Here is an 18,739-nt window from a genome sequence, read left to right on the forward strand (position 1 = left end):
CTTGCCCAGAACTTTATTCATATGTTAATCTTGCCTTAAATCTTACATAAAAACATATTGTATCATTATTCTTGATACTAAGCAATCTTGGCTTTATGTTGAGAGAATGTATGTTTATACCAATTCCCTTACCTCCAAATTTTTGTCCCTGGAGATTAAATGTAACTGGGGAAAGGGGAATTTTCTTTGCTGTCTACTGAGCCACTGGTAATTTTTGTTATAAAATGTCATTCTCTCTACCAACTTTCTACTTGTTACAATTTTAAGCGGGCAAAGGATCCATGCTCAGGAAGGAAAAAAAAAAAAAAAGCCAGGATCTATTGGAAAGCTTGACATACCCTTAACAATAGCACTGCTACCAGATATTAGTATTGTAGTCTATAAATAATTCATTGATCACATGGCTTTGAACAGTTCCATCAAACTCCACTAGAAGAGGTGGCAAATTATTCTTCAACACAATCATTTCTTTTCATCTGTGAAAAATAGTATGCATTAATACCATGGCAAATAAGGATTGAAACTCCAGCCAGGCAATCTGTTAGAAGAATTTTGTTGATCAAAATCTCTGGCATACTTTGTGCAATTGCCTCTCTTGTGCCACCACTGCTTGGAGTCACTGTCCCTGTTAATTTTATTAATTTGTAGGTTTGGCAGTCAACCTCAGAAGTGGTTCTAAAATTCTACATCAGGCTCAGCGAAATGTTTTGGCAAAAACCTAACAAAAGCATAGTTGGAATCAGAGTGTATAGAGAGTCAGCTGTTAGCTGTACGAGATAAAAAGTTATTTTATCCTGTTTGGTTTGGTGTATAAGTATGTCTTTTCAGCTGATCACTATAGAAGTAAAAATTTAATTAGAGAATAGATAAATGGATGGATAGTTAGATAGATGTATGATAGATATTGGATAGAGAAGCTTGAAAAGAGAAAATGTTCTATTTATCTTTGAATAACTAACATGAAAATGCAGCATACAAAATATCTCTAAATATATCTTAGTCTATTGGTCTCACTTTCCATGTAAATGTGATGAGTGAAGTTAGAGCAAAGTTCAGGAAGATGAGATGAACAAAAAGGATTTCCTCCTGAGTCTTATCCAAACAACTACACGGTTAGACACTAAATCAATGGTAGCACTTTGTATAGGCTGAAGGTTTTCAACTTAGCATGATGGGAATGAACTAAAAGAAGCTGAAAAGTAACTGGAACTAAGAATTCACCACTGTCTCTCCTAAGTGTGTGCCTGTACACAATTCTACTACATTTTCAAGTCAGCTTCCTTTGAGTCAAAAGCCAGTGTGTCTCTTTGCTGCATCTATTACAAGAATGAAAACCATTCTCAGCAATCTGACTGCGGACATTCCAGAAAACATGGACATCACTCTGAAGGGAAGCACAGTTGCTATGAAGGACTTCAGAGAAACCCTGCAGAGGGACTTCAATTACATCAGTGTAGAACTCCATCTCCTCAGAAAGCAAAAGAATAAGCTCCAGGTTGGCAAATAGTGGGGAAATAGAAAGGAACTGGCTACCATTTGCACTATTTGTAGTCAGGTACAAAACATGATCAAGGGTGTTATACTGGACATTCGTTAAAAGATGACGTCTGTGTATACTCACTCCCCCATCAATGTTGTTATCCAGGAGAATGGGTCTCTTGTTGAAATCCAAAATTTCTTGGGTGAAAAATACATCTGCAGGGTCTGGATGAGGCCAAGTGTTTCTTGTTCAGTACCTCAAGCTCAGAGTTAATCCTTTTTTTTTGAGATGGAGTCTTGCTCTGTCGACCAGGCTGGAGTGCAGTGGTGCGATCTCAGCTCACTGCAAGCTCCACCTCCCGGCTTCACGCCATTCTCCTGCCTCAGTCTCCCAAGTAGCTGGGACTACAGGTGCCTACCACCACGCCAGGCCAATTTTTTGTATTTTTAGTAGAGACGGGGTTTCACCATGTTACCAGGATGGTCTCGATCTCCTGACCTCGTGATCCATCTGCCTCAGCCTTCCAAAGTGCTGGGATTACAGGCATGAGCCACCGCACCCGGCCAGGTGAGTTAATCATTGAAGGAAACATTTATCTTGTTTCAAATTCAACTGCTTTGATTGAACAAATCACAACAGTTAAAAAGGATATCAGAAAATTTGGGGATGATATCTATGTCACTGAAAACAGAACAGTTTTGCAGGCTGGTGAATAAGATCTAAGAGTCGTCCAGCTACAGAAACAAGATAGCAGATAATTCCTAAGACCTATTTGCAATATTTTAATGATGCAATAAAAGGCCTCTATTTATCTTGGGAGTTGGGGGCAGGGAAAGCCAGTATGAGTCCCTTGTCTTCCAGGATCCTAATTATGTTGGATGCAGTATCATATTGCACCTGGACCATTAGACTTAAATGAGAAGGATCCAGGCTATGATCTTGAGTCAGCTATTGTGTAACCTCAAATGAGTCACTCTACCTCTCTTGGCATCCATTGTGTATCCTGAAAATGAGGCAGTTGGATCAGAGAATCTACTGGGTGCATTTTAGCTCTGAGAATGGGGTAATATACAAAGAGGAGAAGAGCATGGATTTTCATCAAGCCCTCAACTTAAATAGCTTTGTCTAGGAAGTTCTCAGCTTCTTTAAGCCTCAGTTTTCTTATCTGAAAAATTGAGTTAATTATAGTGTCTAACTCGCAAGGAGATAATTTGGGTAGATCACTTAAATATATCCTAAAAGTTAATATATATCCAATAAATAATAGCTGATATTCTTTGTGTTGCTATTGTTGTTTTGCAGTAATGGCTATGGTTTTAAATGTTTTAAGCCAAAAGATGTTTTGGGGAGAATTTAAGTAGGAGGCCAGTTGCATAGAAAGAAGGCTACGTATTGGTGAACTGAAGTCATGCCACATGGTTGTGTACATGACCTTGGGCCAACTCTATAAATCATGGAATATAGGTAGACCTTATTACTTATTCTTCTTTGTGGTAGTACTTTTTATGTTTGTAGTAATGGAAGGCAGAGTGATGTTGAAAAAAGAGCAGGAATTAAACATTTCTTTTTAAATCTTATCTTTAGTGACAGAAAGATTTATAAATCACCTAAAAGATTTTCATTTGTTGAACTTCTTAAAAATGAAAATTACTAATCAGGAACATGTCTACTCTACATGTTCACTTCTCAAATCTATAGTCATCCATTTCTGAACTCTTGAAAAATTTTGGGGCAGCAGAATGAGACGGCAGAAGTATCCAAAAATTCCATTGGAATGAGAACATACTATGTGTGGGCTTCAGAGACCTGTGCTAAAGGAAATGTACCCCCAGGCAATCTCATTATTGTTTCTGATTTGAGACGACAACCTGAATGTCCTGGATGAGGAAACCGACCTCAGAAAGAGGGGACAGGCCAAATATTCTAAAAATAGGTTATAAATATGAAATGGGTTTCATGAGCCCATGAATTATGGAATACTAAAGTTCGTACCTGGAATTAAAGGTCTGACAATTTTTCTGTGGGGCACTTGTGTGTTCAAGAGGTGCTTTACATAGAAAATGAACGAGATGAGACAGGGAATGCAGGATTTTATCAAGATGTGTTGCTTTGCAGAAAAGTGGTTTAGTTGTTTGGGCCTATGAGAAATTGTTGTCAGTATACAGGGTAAGGTTTACTTCAACCACTGTGACAGATCAATCAATCTGGTTTTTATGTAGCCTTAAACAACATACGTGCCTGAATATGAGGTAAGGTGTTTTCTCCAAAGCTCACCATTCAGAAAATAGGGAATCATCTTTACATACAAGTAAAAACATACAAGTCTTTACAAAGTTTTTCAATTACTTTACTGTGAAAAACCAAATGTAATTTAGGAAAGACCTCACCTGAAGGATACTCAGTCAATTCTAGTTTAAGATACTTGTGGAGAGAGGCTCCTAAACATAATTGATTTCTTACATTTATTTTTTGCTTTTCTTTATACACAGATTGAGTATTTATTTCTGGAGAGATGACCCTCACAATTACAAAAGTTCAATGTTATAAACGGGTCTTTTAAAAATCTCTTTGAAATAAAACAAAGTAGGCAGTGGCATTGGAGAAATCATAAATGTAATCATTGCAGATTTGGGTGGCGGGGGGGAATGTCCTAATGTTACATAATAAATACTGTAGCTTGTAGGATAAAATATCCAAAACAAGCAAAATACCTGGATTCCCAAAGGACTGCATGTTAAACTAAAGACACAATGCTCTGGAGATGGTATGTTCTAGAAAAGTGTTAGGTGACCCAAAGTCGTTCTAATGATGACAAAGACACAGAGAATAACTCGGTGGAATGGTCTGGATAAAAGCCTGATTAGAGTGCTTTCCAGATAGACGGGAAGTAAAGAAGTGGAAAAATAGAATACGAGGAATTCTTCAGTTTTGCTATAAAGGAGGAGGGGAGTGAAATATAGGGTTGTAGCTTGAAGACTGTAGCTTTGAGGGAAAACATTTCAGAGAAGGAAATAATTTTAGAATGATTATAAACTGATTTTTATGATCCTGTAATGAGTGAAAAAACAATGACACAAAAAAGAAAGTGGAAGATTACAGAAGGAAAGTCCTAGGGAGGGTGAGAAGGAACACCCTCCACAGCATAGGTGGAGGGGCAGATATGAGAAGGGGCCATTTATTCCATGTGCCAGGTGGGAAGGAAAATCAATGGGCACAGATGCAGGTGGGTGGTTGATTTGGTGGTGAAAATAGGAGGGAATTGTTTTCTGACGGCTCCACTATTTTTGATCAAATAAGAAGCAAGTCATCTTCTGAGAGTGGGAAAACAGATCTTGACCTTCTAACACCAAAAGCACCATCGTTTACTCCTCTGCAGTCATCCACCCACTCCATTCTCTGAATGTGTGGATTTTTAAATGCTTGCGATTGGGTATTTCCCACTTTCCTTCCCTTTGCCAATAGTTGCATCCCACTGGTTCTGTGTCTAGGTCTCCCTGATTTCTTCTGGGTTGTTCATTTGTTTAAACAAGCTCATCATTTCAGCAACGTGGCATGCCTCACAACCATACCATTTCTTCACACCCGAATCAGCTTTCCTTCAATTCTCACAGCCCATTGATTTAGCTCCTTTTTCCACTCGCTGGTGTGGGTTTTTCTTCTTCTGCTTTTGTCAGACTGTATTGGTCACTAACCAATGTGTGCCTTCCTGTTCAAATCCTGAGTCCTGCAGGAAAAAAAAAAAGGTGATTCCAAGTGAGACTATTTAGTTAGAAAAATAATTTGTTCAGCTCTTTGAATATGTCTGCCACCACTGGAGGACACTAATAATTGTTTCAGTTAATGTTTCCAGGGATCCTAAACTGCTTGAATCCTGAAATTATACTCTAAGCAGTAGAATGTGTGGCCAGTGACAGGTCAGCAGTCCTCTTCCATTGAACATTCATCCCATGAATTCTCCGCACACACGAAACATAGATTCACCATCATGATGGGAAACCTTAAAGATCCCCAGGGCTCCTTATATAACAGGACAGCCCAGGCTCTGGACTCAACTGTCTAGCTTTGAATCTTGGCTCCACTTTTATCTGCCCATTGTGCAAGTATTTCACCATTCTGTGCCTCAGTTTTATTATCTCTAAAATGAGGAGAGTAATATTCTCTAGCTTCATAGAGTTGTGATAATCAACTGCATTAATGTGCCTAATGTCTTCAACATACTTTCTGGAAAGAAGGGAAGTGTTTAGTCAGCTATAGCTGCTAATCTTAGGTCAAAAGCCCTTAGAAGTTTTTATAGAGATAAAATACTTAACTTTATTCAAGTTAAACTTATTCAGCCATAAAAACCATTTATTACCTAGTACATATTAATTCTTAATATAGTTGTTCCACAGTATCCACTTGATATGGTTTGGCTCTGTGTCCCCACCCAAATCTCATCTTGAATTGTAATCCCCATAATCTCCACATGTTGAGGGAGAGGCGTGGTAGGAGGTGATTGGATAATGAGGGTGGTATCCCCCATGCTGTTCTCGTGATAGTGAGTTCTCACGAAGTCTGATTTGTAAGTGTTTGATGGTTCCTCCTTCACACTCCACTCTCTCTAACCTACCACCATGTAAGATGTGCCTGCTTCCCCTTCTGCCATGATTGGAAGTTTCCTGAGGCCTCCCCAACCATGTGGAACTGTGAGTCAATTAAATCTCCTTTCTTTACAAATCACCCAGTCTCGGGCAGTTCTTTACAGCAATGTGAAAATGGACTAATACACCACTGCTGGTATAGTTTCCTAGGGCTACTATTTAAAAAAAAAACCACAAGCTGTCAAAACAATGAAAATCTAGCCTCTTATAGTTCTGGACCTGGAAGTTTAAAATCAAGGTGTTGGCCAGGTGCAGCGGCTCACACCTGTCATCCCAGCACTTTGGGAAGCCAAGGCATGCAGATCACTTGAGCTGAGGAGTTCAAGACCAGCCTGGGGTACATGGAGAAATCCTATCTCTACAAAAAATACAAAGATCAGCCAGATATGGTGGCATCTGCCTGTGGTCCCAGCTACTCAGGGGAGGCAGGAAGATCATCTGAGCCCAGGAGGACGAGGCTGCAATGAGTTGTAATCATGCCACTACACTCCAGCCTGGGCCACAGAGCAAGACCCCATCATTTAAAAAAAAATAGATAATGGCAGGGCTATCTCTCTCTGAAGGCTCTAGAAGTGGAGGATCCTTCTTGCCTCTTCCTATCCTGTTGTAGTTGCCAGCAATCTTCGGTGTTCCTTTGATTTGCAGCTGCAAATTTGCATCACTCCAATCTCTGCCTCCATCTTCAAATGGCCTTCTTCCCCATGTCTCCTTTGGTCTTCAATTCTTTCTCACCTTATAGAGATACCAGTTGTTGGATTTAGGACCTGCCCTAATCCAGTATGATCTCATTTCAACCTGCTTACATCTGCAAAGACCGTATTTCCAAATAAGGTTGATATGGTTTGGATCTGTGTCCCCACCCAAATCTCATGTTTACTTGTGATCTCAGTGTTGGAGGTGGGCATGGTAGGAGGTGATTGGGTCATGGGGGCAGAGTTCTCATGAATGGTTTAGCACCAGCCTCCCTTAGTACTGTAATATGAGTGAGTTAGCACAAGATCTGGTTGTTTAAAAGTGTGTAGTACTTACCGCCTCTCTCTTCCTCCTGCTCTGGCCATATGAAGGGCTGTCTCCTCCTTCACCTTCTGCCATGATTGTATGTTTCCTGCAGACTCTCCAGAAGCTGAGCAAATGCTGCCATGCTTCCTGTACAGCCTGCAGAACCGTGGGCCAAGCAAACCTTTTTTCTTTATAAATTACCTGGTCTCAGGTACTTATAGCAATTTGACAATGGACTAATACAGTCGTATTCACAGGTACCAAGGATTAGGATTGTTATATATCTTTTTTGGGGACACAATTCAACCCACAACAATACATATGAAACAAACACTGGGCCAGGTGTGGTGGCTCACTCCTGTAATCCCAGAACTTTGGGAAGCTGAGGCAGGCAGATCACTTAAGGTCAGGAGTTTGAGACCAGCCTGGCCAACATGGTGAAACCCCATCTCTACTAAAAGCAGAAAAAGTAGCCAGGCATGGTGGCAGGTGCCTACAGCTCCAGCTACTCAGGAGGCTGAGACAGGAGAATCACTTGAACCTGGGAGGCAGAGGTTGTAGTTACCTGGGATCACACCACTGCACTCCAGCCTGGGCAGCAGAGCAAGACTTCATCTCAAGAAAAAAAAAAACACACACACACACAAATAAAAAAAAAAAAGAAAAGAAAACAAACACCTCCAATCATACTTTATTTGTCCCAAATCACTTCCTCCCCATTAACTATAATCTACTGTAGTATTATTTGTCTGACCTGGTGACTAATGCCTTTTGTGAAATATGTGAATAGGTCTGGGATGGGATAAGCATAAAAATGGAAAGAAAGTTTTTAGAAACTTCCATTGCAATTTGAAATTGCCATAATATCCAAGCATGTATTCCATTGACTCACCTTGTTTAAAAGGAAAAGACTAGTTCGAATGTCGTCTTACTCATCCGATGAGTCACATGTGGCATGGGTTGCATACGGGTCATACCATAGATTGGAAAGTTTTAAAACTTTGGTCACCATGCATCATCTGAGATGCACTAATGTGGATGACCAGCTGTGAATGGTCAAAAATAGAGAAACAGTTTGCCACCTCCCATTTTATTGATAGTTATCTACATAAACCCCATTCACTGCTCCAATCTTTGGGTCCTGAGCAAAGAAGTGTTATTACTTCTGTTAAATAATTGTTCTAGCTAACATAAAAATTCTCCCATTGCCTTTTGAAGAACACAGTCTAGATATTCAGTAAAACATTTCAGGGAACAGGATTTGTTCATTGTTTGCAAACAACTTTGCAATTCTGTGGTCATTGACTGCTTTGTTTCAAGAGACAAGCCATATCAATTAGTATTTTAAATACCTTTGGTTACATAAAAGAAGTTGTTCTTCTGAAAGAGAAAAATGGAGTTCATTATGTTTCTTTGTTATTTCTGCCTACTGAATACATTTGCTATTGATGACACTGTGTACTTTCCTGAGCTTCCCACTTAAACCTCCAAATTTTTGTGCATCCCAGAAAAGGTATTAACTATTCATAAAAACTGTTGCTTTGGAAAATTTCTTTTTACAAAGGAAAAAAAAACACTGTTTAACTCATAGTCGGTTATCAGTCTAAGAAGCAAAAGCAATATCAAATTCTAATGCAAGCTTGCTTTTTTTGGATAGGTTGTATGTTGGACTCAAGTTTGTATAACAATTGTTTCAGTTTCTTTTGTCACTTTGTTTTGGTTTTAGTTTTTAATTTTGTTTGGCTTTTTAACAAAAGTAATGTTTTTTGAGTATACATGAACCCAGAAAAGGGATCGTAGACACAGGGGCCTATTTGAGGGTGGAGGGTGAAAGTGGAGTAAGGATTGGAAAACTACCTTTGCCATCCAGGTACTGATGACACCAAACCCCAGTGACATGCAATTTACCCATGTAACAAATCTGCATATGTAACCCCTTGAACCTAAAAGTTAGAAAGGAAAAAAAAATCATGTTTTGACTAAACATTAGCTAAAAACAAATATACATATCAAACTCTAAAAAGGATATATCGTAAAAGGCATTACTCTTCACACCCTAGTACCCTAACTCACCTTCTCTGCTATCAGTTTGGTAAGTGTCCTTTCAGAAAGACACTCAGCATATACATGTGTATGTGTGCATAAGTATGTATACATATCCATAAAACCTGAACAATCTAAACATCCTGTGCCTGCCATTCCCGACCTAGCTAAGAGTTCACCTTGGAACTAGTTTCATACCATGTGGTGGCAATCTTCCAAGATGGCCCCCAGCCATCTGGCTGACTTCTTCCTGGTATTCATGCACCTATGCAGTCCCCTCGCACATTAATAGGGCTGCTCAGCACGCCAATAGAATACAGTAGGAGTGACAGTGTGATTGCCAAGGTGAAGTCACAAAAGGCACTGTGGCTTCCTCCTTCCTCTTCCTCAGATCACTCACAAGATCAACTGCCATGTTTTAAGGACACTTAAGTAGCTCTATGGAAAGGCAAGGAACTGGGGCCTCCTATCAATGACTATGTGAGGGAGTCATTTTGGAAATTCATCTTCCAGCTCCAATAAGGTTTTCAGACTACTGCAGCCCCAACCAACATCTTATCTACAGCATTAGGAGAGACCTCAATCAAGATCCAGTCAGCTAATGTGCTCCCAATTCCTGACCAACAAAAGAGATAGTAAATGTTAGTTGCTGTAAGCTACTAAGTTTGGGGGTGTAATTTTAGATAACCAATATATGTATACCATCATATGTTATCTGTATTATTTATTGCCAAGGCTAAGATGCTGTAGCAAAGAACAATGTGAAAATTTACTGATTTAAATAAGATTGTTTCTTTCCCATAAAATGGTTTAGAGATGTGAGGTTCAGGATGGCAGGGAAGCTCTGCTCCATACAGTCTTTCAGGGACCCAGTTTTCTCCCATCTTGTTGTTCACTATCCCTAAGGTATTGTCATCATCTGTAAGATCAAAGCTGGGTTGCTATCCTGTCTGTATTCCAGCTCACAGAAAGGAAAAAACAAGGAAATTCAAGGCAAGAAATTTTCTTATGAAGAAAGTAAAATGAAAAATGCATCCATTTCATTTAGGGAAACATTAATCATATCACCACCTGATATGGTTTGGCTGTGTCCCCACCCAAATCTCACCTGGAATTGTAATAATCCCCATATGTCAAGGGCAGGGCAAGGTATTAGATAATGGGATCATAAGGGCAGTTTCTCCCATACTGTTCTTGTGGTATTGAATGATTCTCATGAAATCTGATGGTTTTATAAAGGGGAGTTCTCCTGTACATGCTCTCTTGCCTGCTGCCATGTAAGAGGTGACTTTGTTCTTCATTCATTTTCCACTACGATTTGCCTCCCCAGCCATGTGGAACTGTGAACCCATTAAACCTCTTTCCTTTATAAATTACCCAGTCTCAGGTATGTCTTTATTAGCAGCATGAGAATGGACTCATACAACATCCTAGCTGCATAGATAGCTGGGAAATAATTTTTCTAACTGGCCAGCCATAAAAAGGGGAAAATAAATTTTATGAGGACCACCATTTTTCCCCAAAACTTTGTAGGTATTTTGTTTCAATGTATGTATTTTATTTAGCCAATCACTAAATGATGGCTACCAGATATAGGGCTCCTTAAGCCATGGTAACAAATTACTCTGAGAAGGAATAAGGAGAAGAAAAGTCAACCTCCACACCAGCAGCTGTGGGAAATCTACACAAAATGCTCATCATGTACCATTCAGATGCTCATGGTTTTGGAGGTGAGAGAGAAAATGTCCCACATCTGGGCACAAAAATTGGATCCTATGACAAGAATGTAACGTGTAAGTTCAAAGTGACATGTGCCACAATTTCTCCATGAATATTCTTTGCACTCAAAATCTGTTGGGTGTAAACTCTAGAGCCTATCTGAGTTTGGTTCTCTAAGTGTGGCCCTTGGACCATCAACATCAGCATCACCTGGGAACTTGGAACTACAAATTCTTAGGGCCCATCCCAGACCTACCTGATTAGAGACGCTGGGGTTGGGGCCCAGCCTTGTGCTTCTTAACAAACTCTCCAGGGAATTTATTGCTTGCCAAAGTCTGAGAACCACCACTCTGAAGACTGAAAGCAGCATATGCCACTTACTAGCTGTGTAACTTTCAACAAGTAACCTAAATTCTTTGCCTTAATTTCTTCATCTGGGAAACAGGGAAAGTCATACTATTTGTTAGATGAGCAAGTGCTAAAATGTGTTAAGTGCCCTTAAATGTGCTTGGCATATGGTGAGCACTCACAAAAAAAAAAAAAAAAATCCCAGATAAGTGTTGCTATTGTTATCTTTATCTTCCTAACATGATTTCACCAGTTTGTGGTCTAATATGAGGTTATGTCTTTGATATGCAAATGAGTAATTGTGACACACCGTGGTTCCTACTGAGAGAATGCCTTCCTTCCCCTCCCCTGAGGTTGTTCCTCCTACTAATCACACTAAAGCCCCAAGAACCCTTCCTAAGTTCTGTCGGTCAATGACACCAGCAGCCGCCAGACTGATGAGTGCTTTACATATCAAAATGTATGACAAGCCCACAAGAATATTAACCAGAAACACAAGTCCAGCCCAAATGGCCAAACATTCCAAGTACTTTTTTATTTTGAGTTTTTGTTTGTATCCAGCAGCATGTTAGGTGCTGGGGGATCAGGTATGTAACAAGAATTCCCAGCATCAGCCAGGGTCAGCCCAAGAGACTGGGACACTGGGCAAGTTAGGGGGCAGAAGTGCTTTGACCCTCTGTTAGAAGGCACCAGGCCTGGCTGGCAAATCTTCAAGCACCCAGCACCAGAGCGTGTGTGTGTGTGTGTGTGTGTGTGTGTGTGTGTGTATCCCACTCTCACATCACCTTCATTTCATTTGCTCCCATTTCACCCACACATAGTGATATATCTCAGCTATTTGTTTCCTGACCCTGAGGCCTTTTACAGTAAAGGCTTTTCACCTGTTTAACTCAGGTGCTCTCTAAATGGAGCAACAATCAGCCCTTGCTGGCTTGAGCTGTTCCCACCAGGGCCTCCTCCCCGAGGGGCTGACCTCAGGTGCAATGTATATATACAAAGCAAACTGCTATCCTTCCTTTTACCCAAGGCCCTTCCTACAGGGAAGTATTTTTTCTCCTTGCTGTGACAGTGAATTGGAGATTTGTGGACACTCCTGTGCTGCATGGTAAGGATGCCTGTTGCCTAAATAATTACCTGGAATTCAGCAATGAGTTCCCTTTATACCCAGCCTCCGTTAGGGCTATGGCTACTGCTTTAAGACTCTGAGATTTTTTTTTTTTTTGCATAAAGATTGGTTGCACTGCCAGGTTTTTTTTTAAGTCTCTATTTTTCATAGTGCTCTGTAGCCATGCAAGCAGGAAGAGAGAAAATGTACCTTGAGCATATGATATTCACTTAATAAGTGAGAAAAATGGAGCAGAACCCCACTGGAGCACAGCTAGGATTCTGAGAGGAGTCAGACATGTCTCCTGGAAGAATTCCTCTCCTGAAATAACTGTTCAGGCAAAAGCCAGCTCTGGCCACAGCACTGGCTGTAACAAAGCATCTCATCATCATGTTACAAAATTGGGAGACTATGTTGTTTCTCTCTCCGATATCTATTTAATCCCACCCAATATCAGGTTTCTGATTTCTCTTTGTGGAATTCATCCCTCAGCCCTTCTTAGCCATGTATTTTAACCTCACATCTTTATTTCCAGAGTTTCTGATTGACTTAAGCCATTCCTCCCCAGGCCTTGGGTCACAGAAGAGCACCTGACCAATCAGAATCAATAAGATACTGAAAACAACCTAGCAGAAAAGCTGTGTTCCCGGGAAAAGAGGGACCCTTGCTTTCTCAACCCCTAAAACCAGGTTTTTGATGAGACGAGAAAACCAAGTGTCTTCCTGTAGGTCTCCTGACTGGTTAAAATACTTCTGGTCTGGTTCTTTCTCCCATTCTTGGCTGCCCATGAGACTGAGTGATTAGATCAGCAGGTGATAGAGGTGGGCAAACCTGGGTTTGACCCCTAACTCTACTATACTCTAGCTGTAAGACACAGGGCATGTCATTTCAAGCTTGTGTGCCTCAGTTTCCTCATTTGTAAAATGGTGAAACAGCACTACTAACTTTAGGTGGCTGATGTAAGAATTCACACCATTCCAGTGAAAATGTGTATGGAAAGAATGAAGTGCTTAGTAAATGCTCAATACATTGTATAGTAAGAATATTGTCAAATCCATCACATCATTACCCCTGCACTACTGCCTGTAAAATGCAATCTACACCAAGCAGGTTGCATTGAGCACGTTATTTAGGAGAAGCAGTACCTCAGTTATGCACTGAATCCAGCCTGCTTATTTCCAAGGACCCTCTGAATTACCTTGGCCTCACACCTGAACTAGAGCATCTTATTATAAGGTCAGCATTATAAGGTAATCTCACACTTCAGCTTCCTATGAGAAGCTGTGTTTCTCAGCCACATCCTCCCTGTTAAGGCCTTCTTTCTTCTTAAGGGGGTGATACTGCTGTTGCTAAGTTGTTTTAATCACCATCAGAACAATGAAAATGTTTAGTCATTCTTACTAAAGAACAGCTCTTCTAGAATCAGTGGGTGTCTCATTCATTTCCAACCATGCTTAATTTTTCGCTGTTCCCACTTAGCCATTTAATAAAAAAAATGTGACTTCCTACCTTCTCTCAGGCATCCGGGTGGGTGGTATGCTACTTTAGAAGGAGAACCACCATACAAAATCCAGCAATATTTTTGCAGTCTGATTTATCTGGCCTTGCTCTAGATAATGTAACTGGTCTTTCAGCAAGGGCATGACTTGAGTGACACACCAGTGCCACTTTTGTGATAGATGTTCAATGGAGTAGATTGTGGCAGGCCAGGTCTCACTAAAGCAGGCCTCCATAACAACGGTTTCAGAACTGACTGAGCGGTTAAGTTCAATATTGATAACCAGGGCCCTTATACAAAGGCTGGAATGTAACAAAAGCCCACCAAGAGTTTTGTCTAGGCCTTTCCTGGGCCTTAAAGCATGACAAAATAACAAAGGAATTCTTAACAGAAACCATTTAGGATTAAACAAGTTTTATTGTGGGTCTGAAGAAACTCCCCAGGCCTCCACAAACAAGTTTATTGGGGGTCTAAAGGAACTCCCCAAACCTCTGTGATTTAGCGGGAGACAAGATAAGGATAATAACTGTTCTTAGCACCTGGACCCATTTAGAGTAAGTCAATTTACTGAGGCTCCAGAGGAAGGTCTTCAGGACTCAGACCTTAGTTATAGATTAAAAGAAGTTAACCACTTACGTCTTTAGCTAAATGCACACTTACATGTAGACGTATAGCTTAGAAGGTATATAAGCTCTGGAAAACTTTAATCTTGAGTTGGTCTGGCGATAATTTCCAGGCCTTCTCCCTGTAACCGGTTATAGAAATAAAAACTTTCTTCCTCCCCAGTTCATCTGCATCTCGTTACTGGGCCACAGGAAATAGCAACCCAACCATCAGTTTGGTCCAGGAACAGAATCTTATAGCCAAATGATATAAAATGGCTCTTGGGTTCAAACCCCAGCTTTGCCACTTAATACCTATGTGATTTGTGCAAGATATTTAGCCCTTAAGCTCTTTCCAAACCCATGAGGGAGGTGAAAGAGCCATAAAGGATAAATGTGCAACCTGTCTGAAACTTAATACTTACGCTTGGGAGCAGCACATCTGGTAACCTGGGCACTGGGAGAGGGTGATGATTATGATCAGCACTCATCAGCCAGCCACTCATCACCCACCCACTAATCAGTCACCCATCTACCCACTGCACCTGTATAAAAGCCCTTATATATTTTTTCCTGTCCTTTACTGCTTCAGTTTATCCATATGTAAAATGGAGTCATAGAATCAACACATAGAATTATTATAATTATTAAATGAGTTAATGTTTATGAAACCCTTAAATATGAATGATAATGAATAGTATTTGCCGTTTACTAAGAACATACTTTTTGCCAGACTTTACACTAAGCACTTTATGTATAACAGCTAAATTTATTCCAACCATAAATCAGTGAAGTACAGTAGTATGATAATAATATTGCTAATATTAATGATGGCAATAATATACACAACAGGCAGTATACTAAGCATTCTGTCAAATATCACAACATCTTTATTAGGGAGGTTCTATTATAATCCCATTTTGCAGATGGATAAACTGAGGCACAACAACTTAAGTCTCCTGCGAAAGCAAGTAAGTGACAGAGCTGGGATTCATATTCAGTCCTCCCTGATACCATGTCCCAACCTCTCAATTGCCCACCAACTCAAAATCACATAAAACAAAGATGTCAGTGTTCAAATTTTCTAGAAGCATAGGATAGATAAAAAACATTGATATCATTTCTTCCTCTCAGAAATATGATTCCAAATGGGAGCTATATGAATGGAGAGTTTTAAAAGCTCACAATTGGCTGGATGGCCAGCCTTATGTGCTCTATGAAAATGAGGGATTATATCCAAAGCAAAAAATGGCTGGAATAGTAATAGGTTTTAAAAACTATAGAGTCAGCATCTTGCAGAAGATACTCAACTGGGTAAACTTTTTTTAAATGGAGACTTTTATAACATCCAATTATATGACAAGCGAGTTACATTTAAAGGCATTGAAAAAATCATTCCAAATAGGAACTGAAGAGTGTTATCAACTTAATTGGTCCTCATATTAAGCTCTTTCCAAACCCATGAGGGAGGTGAAGGAGCTATAAAGGATAAGCATGCATCCCGCCTGAAACTTGGTACTTCCAACTGGGAGCAGCATGTTTGGTAACCAGGTCGCTGGAGGAGGGTGATGATCATGGCCGCCATTCATCAGCCACACACCCATCCACTGCACCTGTGTAAAGCCCTCATCTTTCTTTCTGGTTCTTAGTAAAGTGGTTTGGTGGGACCCTTATTAATCCCATTTTATAAAGGAGGAAACTAAACCGAGGAGATAGTAAGCAATTTGTCCAAGGTTCCTATTTCTTAGGCAGGGGGTTCATACTGAGGCCTGTGTACTGGAGAGCCAATGTGCTTTTCGTTGTGTCATTTGACACTCAAAAACACAAATGAAAAAATACCGCTCAGTTATAAAGAAATAACTTTGATTTTCTTTGTACAATGTCACATATAGGTAGAGATGTAATTTTTTTTAGAGGTGGGAACAAATTGAAGTCTTGCTATTATGGAAATACTTATAAAAACGTAGATTATGGCAAATCCTTCGTAGGTACTAAGTCGAAGTGTTTGCATATTTATCTTTATATGGTAGTGTTTTATGCCAGCATGGTACAGAGTACATGCTCCATAGATGTTCACTCAATTTGCTTGAATTTTGTTCTTCTAGTTTCCAAATCACTTAGATGGGGCCAAATGCATTTTAAGTTCATTGAACCCTGGTGGAGTGTTTGGTAGTTTTTGGTACCTACTTTCATCCTCCAAAAAAGCAATGGTAACCATGTAGGTGCTCAAATAATGCAATAAACACAGCCCCCAAAGAGAATTTGTTATAGTGACCTTCAAATTCAGCATCAGCATTTTGGGGGACTGTTAAGAACAGAGTTGGACATTGACAAGGATCTAGAACAAAATGGTAGCTGAATGCCTAGAAATGTTGACCGAGCAGAATTGAGGAAATAAAGATTACGGATTCATATTCTTAAAGCAAGACCCCATTGAGTTCTAATCCATATACAGAAAGAAAAAATAATGAAAGCCCCCCAAAATAGCTCAACTCTACAGTCTTCTTGGAATCTTGAGATTATTATAATTGTTGTATTCACCTTTACATGGAATTAGCTTAGAAGCTTGACCAAGTGGCTAGGAGCTTTTTAAAGAGAACTGTCTTTCTTTAAGATTGGGGATGTTATTTTATTTTTATTTTCCAAAGCTGATTTTTATTTTTCTTTGGTCACAGGGTTCTAGTAATGTAAAGGAGTTTGGGGAGAAAGTATCTCAGAAAACAGGGATAGGCTATAGATTTTTCTAGTAAGGAAATGGCACTCTGGTAGGGAAAATAATGGTTACCCAAAGATGTTCACGTTCTAACCCCTGAAACCTGTAAATGTGTTATCTTTAGATGGCAAAGGGGATTTTGCAAGTGTGATTCTGTTAAGCACATCCTGGATTATTTGGGTGAGCCCAGTGTTATCACAAGGATCCTTGTAAGAGAGAGGTAGTCATGTTCTAGAGCAGCAGTCCTAAACCTTTTTGGCACCAGGGACCAGTTTCATGGAAGGCAATTTTTCCATGGGCCTGGGGAGAGGGATGGTTTGGGGATGATCCAAGCACATGACATGTATTGTGCACTTTATTTCTATGATTATTAAACTGTAATATATAACAAAATAATTATACAATTCACCATAATGTAGAATCAGTGGGAGCCCTGAGTTTGTTTTCCTGCAACTAGACGGTCCCATCTATGGGTGATGGGAGACAGTGACAGATCATCAGGCATTAGATTCTCATAAGGAGCACACAACCTAGATCTGTTACATGCGCAGTTCACAATAGGGTTCGTGCTCCTATGAGAATCTAATGCCGCCACTGATGTGACAGGAGGCGGAGCTCAGGTGGTAATGCAAGCAATGGGGAGTGACTGTAAATACAAATGACGCTTCATTCCCTCACCCACTCCTCACCTCCTGCTGTGTAGCCTGGTTCCTAACGAACCATGAACCAGTACCAGTCCATGGCCTGGGGGTTGGGGACTCCCGTTCTAGAGAGTCGGAGAAGGAGATGTGATGGAAACAGAGGTGAGTGATGAAATTGCTCCTCTGAAAAAATGGAAGAGATCTACAAGCCAAGAAATGCAGGCAACGAGATGCCTCAGCTTTCTAGAAACTGAGAATGGGGTGTAACAGATGTTCCCCTAGAGTCTAGAGAAGGGATGTAGTGACACTTCTCACCTCTGGAAATGTAAGATAATAAATTTGTATTGTTTAAGCCATCTAGTGTGTGGTCATTTGTCATAGTAGCAATAGGAAACTAACACTAGGACTAAGTTCCTCAGCAGCAGCTTCTGCCAAAGAAAGAAACATTTCTTATATGAGTCCAAGAAAATATTCTACCTGCTTAGAAGTCTGAGTATTACCTTTGGCTACTTTTGATTTACTTTAAGGTCTTTCAGCCTCAGCACTATTAACATTTTGGGTCAGATAATTCTTTATCGTAGGGCTGTTCTGTGCATTGTAGATATTCAGCAGCACCTCTGATCTCTGCCCAGTAGATGCCAGGAGCCCCTCCCCCACCCCCAATCTCCAGACATTGCAAAATGTCTCCTGTTTGAAGGAAGGGCAGCAAAATTGCTCCCAGGCTGAGAACCATTGCTCCAGTATGATCATATCCTCCTTGGTTATAAAATTTCTGATGACAGTGAGCAGGCCATCTTTCTCCCATGATCCTAATTCATAAATTAGTCAAATCCTGAGACACACAAAATATGTTTTAGTCAGTGTCATTTTGCTGCTTAATTATGAGGCAAAAAATCCTTGCCTCCAGACTAGATGGAATAATCTCATGGTGTTTACCAAGAGATCAGACAG

The 18,739-nt window shown here is 40.2% G+C and overlaps 1 protein-coding gene and 1 pseudogene across 1 annotated transcript in view; both read left to right on the plus strand.

Moving 5' to 3' along the window:
- Positions 1–18,739, plus strand: part of ARL6IP5 (ADP ribosylation factor like GTPase 6 interacting protein 5) — an 808,776-nt gene that overhangs the window by 341,387 nt on the left and 448,650 nt on the right. The gene's annotated exons all lie outside the window — the stretch shown is intronic.
- LOC126948875 (60S ribosomal protein L9-like) lies at positions 1,328–2,196 on the plus strand (annotated as a pseudogene).

Source organism: Macaca thibetana, chromosome 2, assembly GCF_024542745.1.
Source record: "Macaca thibetana thibetana isolate TM-01 chromosome 2, ASM2454274v1, whole genome shotgun sequence".
NCBI lineage: Eukaryota > Metazoa > Chordata > Mammalia > Primates > Cercopithecidae > Macaca > Macaca thibetana.